General features: G+C 44.6%; 1 long non-coding RNA gene across 1 annotated transcript; it reads right to left on the bottom strand.

Annotated features, from left to right (window-relative positions):
- Positions 1 to 1,542: 1,542 nt before the first annotated feature.
- LOC137561259 (uncharacterized) lies at positions 1,543 to 3,490 on the bottom strand. Its single transcript, XR_011029953.1, has 3 exons — positions 3,012 to 3,490; positions 2,125 to 2,189; positions 1,543 to 2,031 (listed from the first exon to the last, which is right to left on the bottom strand). It is a non-coding gene; the product is annotated as an uncharacterized lncRNA (long non-coding RNA).
- Between the last annotated feature and the right edge of the window lie 459 nt (positions 3,491 to 3,949).

Genomic DNA, 3,949 nt, shown 5'->3' with positions numbered 1-3,949 from the left:
TTCAGGAGTCCCAGTAATTTGGAACTCAGCTAACCAGCAGTCTCAACCAACCAGCACAAATAACAGGCAGTGGTGCCAATTTTTTGGGCAGTTTGTGAGCTCTGCCATGCTTAAAACTGGGCTCCAGGGCTCCCCCAAGGTTACTATACTTTCAATGTACTGTATTTTAATATTTACTACAAAGTTCATGATTTGTATATAGAGTGGGGTATAGTACTGTATTAGCTAGACCAGCCCAGCACAAACTACGGCCGGCTGTAAATCTGGCGGCGGATGGATTTCTCTCCTCCCCCATCCCTCCCTCCCAGCAGAGTCACAAGCGGGTAATAAGAGTGGGTTAAAACTCACCTGATGAGGGTTGCGTGTCCATGGCCACAGGGCGTCACGTGACATGCCGTCCTGACGGCGTGTCACAAGATGCCCTGTGGTCATGAGACGAGACACTGGAATTGGCGATCATGTTAGTTTTAACCCACTCTTTTCGCCTGCTTGTGACTCTGCTGGGAGTGAGGGAGGAGGGAAAGTCTTTTAGGAATGCGGCCCGTGATCTGTAGCATGCGGACCAGGCCGTGTAAAATTTGCCCAGGCCTGAGCTAGACCTATTTTTAACATCGAGTCTAAAACAACCAGAAAGCACACTTATCGAGCAACCCCATTGACCCCATTGGTGCCGGAAAACCGAAACTGTACTGCAGAAAAGGATTAAGAAGAAATGGGGCCTAGTGGAGATAGCAGCTTTTGCTGATGATTACTTGGCTTACTCACCGCTGATGATTACTTGGCTTTTTTAGAAAGCTTTGGTGTTTGGTGAGGACTAGCACCCCCGGCCCTAGGCTCTCTCCAGACCAGGGCCGTTCCTTGGGCAGTGCGGGCAGGGCACGGCGAAGTAGAAGAAAGGGAGTGCAGGCAGAAGGGCATAACTGATAGGGAGCTGGTGACGCGCGGTGCAACCAAATGGAAGAAGAAAGAATATAACCAGCACGACCACCTTCCCTGACTCCTCCTGGGCTGCTTGCGTCCGACGTCAAGTCATCATCACATCACCACCGCGTGATGACACCTGATGTCCTGTATAGCGGTACTGCAGGCTGTCAGTGCGTGGCGCCCATGGAGGAATCTGCTTTCCGGGCTCTCTTTGTCTGTGCGTTTTCCTGGTCCTTGCTTCCTCCTGGATGAACGGCTGGTCTCTATGTAGGCAGATCTACTTGTGACTTGTGGCTGGGGGGGGGGGGGGGGAGGGGCATTTTTTAAACCCTTACCCTGGGTGCAGTTTAGCCTAGAAACTGCAGTGCTCCAGGCCCTAGGCAAGTGCCTAGGTTTGCCTTCTGGATGATCTGGATCTGCTCTACTGTAATTGGCCATAAACATTACAATATGGCTGTACAATCTAAAATGTTCCTCCATGACCCCCAGGACTAAATCTAAAATGTTTCATTAAAGTAAACAGATAACATTTTAACATAATGTACCAATAATATGATCTACTTATAATTCTAATGAGAGAATTTCTTTTTTATTCAATTGATGTATCATACATCCTCATTTCAATTTATACAAACATAGGTCTGGATGTTTATGCCCAGAATTTTAACATTGTGCTGACGGTCACTGAATAGTTCATGGATGTGCAGATGGCTTCATAGAGAGATGTATTTACCTCTGTATTATTCTACTGTTTTCTAACCCCTTGTATCATCTATTCTTGCTTCTTACATTTAGTTCAAGTGTGCTACCAACAAAAACAGTCACTGCTAGTCTTCAGTTTTCTGGAAGCCATACCATTGATTTCTGCACACAGATAAACTTAATATGAACTCTGTCTTTGACAATCAAACACCCAAAAAGCATGTAGTAGATGGGAGACAGTCCTTCAGCAGATGGGCACGCAGTAATCTTGAAAGCACTCATCCCTTTTCTGCAGTCTTTCCATGGATTGTCATCTTTTACACTTGCCACAAGTTGTCTTCCTGTTGTATTCTCTCAGTTGCCGTTGTTCTGCTACCCCAAACTCAAAACTGAACAAGGCAAATTCTAGTAGTAAACAAGTTATAAAGAGAAATATAAACAATTTATAGAAGCAAATTGGTGAACAAAATACCTTTTTTATAAGTCAAATGTGCTTACCTCTCCAGCTAGGTTTCTACACCCTGTAGATTTAGCTGGTGAGTCATTCAGAAGTGGCCATGTGACTGTCAAAGTAAGGAAAAAAATAATCTGTCACCTGAAATACATTGAAATGATTGGAAAGTGTACTAAAGATGACAGAAAAACTGATAAAAGTTTTACCAATAGTGGTAAAAAAATAAATAAAGTAGCAGTTAAAGTGTTACGACACAGAAAAAATAATAATGGTGGAACGTGGGGCAAATGTATTCCCAGAGTTCTCAAGATGTGCAGGAATAAGGGACCAAAAATATTTTCCTCGAATACCTTGAAGTTTACCCGAGGTGACATGTGATATGTTGAGATACACATATATGTACAGTGCCAGGCTACAAATAACTAGGCTGTGTTCCTTTTCTTCTTTTTTGGCCTGAAAGAGTTAACCATTCAGGTGTGCAAGGGACAATATCACTCCAGTTAGGCCCTAGCCAGACTGTAGCGTAATCCTCACTGATAAACAATTACAACCATAAAAACAGCTTTTGAGTTCAAGGGTTGAATAAAAAAAAAGGTCAATACTGGGATTCTAAAAAAAAAAAGTCAGTTTCAGGAGTAGGAAGATAGATAAAATTGTATATCTCATCAGTTTATTTTCACCTTGGGTTTTCTTAAAAGCTCTTCTTTGATCATGGTCCAATAGACCCCTGGATGGAAATATGAGAATTGCTCCAATACTGAAACTAACTTTGTTTGCAAAGTTTGAAAGGATCTCAAATGCTCTGCTAGATCCCTTAAAGAGGTACTGTAAGGAGGAAAACCACTCATTGCTAGCATATAGCCTATACCCAATTTATAGGGGAAAACCCAGTATTTCCTGATATAAATCCAGCATTTTTCTGTAATTTCACCTTTAAATGCTAAGCCACGCCCCCTCCTTGAGTTTCCTCCGCGGATGTATAAAATTAGCTGTGCGCAGTGCCCTCTGGGTAGTGACATCACCAGCAGTAGTTGAGGAGAAAAAAAAAAACTGTTGTCCTCGCCGTCATCAAGGTAGGACATGTGCACGAGAGGAGGCAGCAGAAGCTGATCTTGCAGCCTTAGCTGCTATGACAGATCATCTCCCTCTCTGCCCTGCCACTCATGGCTGGATTTCAGGCAGACCAACAACAAAGGCAGTGGCCTAGGAGGACTGAAAATACACACTAAACAAGGGGCGGATGGAGGACAGCAGGCTGCCACTTTTATAGCAGCCAATGGAGCGCCTGACCACAGCAGTATACTGGCTGTGCCTGTGCTCCACTCTGGCTGAGTCTGCAGTGAGTGTACTCATTAGGAAGTCATGTAACTTCTCACTGCACGCAGACCAGAGCAGCAGCACATACTACTAGAGAGATGTCCCAGTCACAGCGTGTGAGCTGGCTGTGCTGAGTGGTTCTGCCCCACCCCCTCTGTGTCACATGTCACCCTCCACTCACTGCCCGGGAGTTCTTGAACGTGTGTGAGAGAAATGAACAAAACTTCCATCTATAAGAGGTTTCTGCTGATGGCCACTTGTTAGCAGATAAATGAATGCAGCTGAGGTTGAGAGGTTAGTGTGCTGCCTTCATTCCGAGGAAACAAAGGCAGAACGTAACACTGTAGTGCAGACCCTTCACTCCTGATCTCTGCACAGCATGGCAGCTCTACCATATGTCATTCATATAGAGCTGCTATCAACAGAGACCTGGGAGAAGAGAAAGTAAACAATGCTAATGGACATTGCAGTCAGGAAGCTGCAATTTAGATAAGGTGACTTGCCTGGATGGAGGCTGCTGCTGAAAGCTCTGTCACAGCCTGGATCCTGATT

Source organism: Hyperolius riggenbachi, chromosome 3, assembly GCF_040937935.1.
Source record: "Hyperolius riggenbachi isolate aHypRig1 chromosome 3, aHypRig1.pri, whole genome shotgun sequence".
Classification (NCBI taxonomy): Eukaryota; Metazoa; Chordata; class Amphibia; order Anura; family Hyperoliidae; genus Hyperolius; species Hyperolius riggenbachi.
The sequence above is the reverse complement of the archived record's forward strand: the minus strand, read 5'-3'. Positions and strand labels throughout refer to the sequence as shown.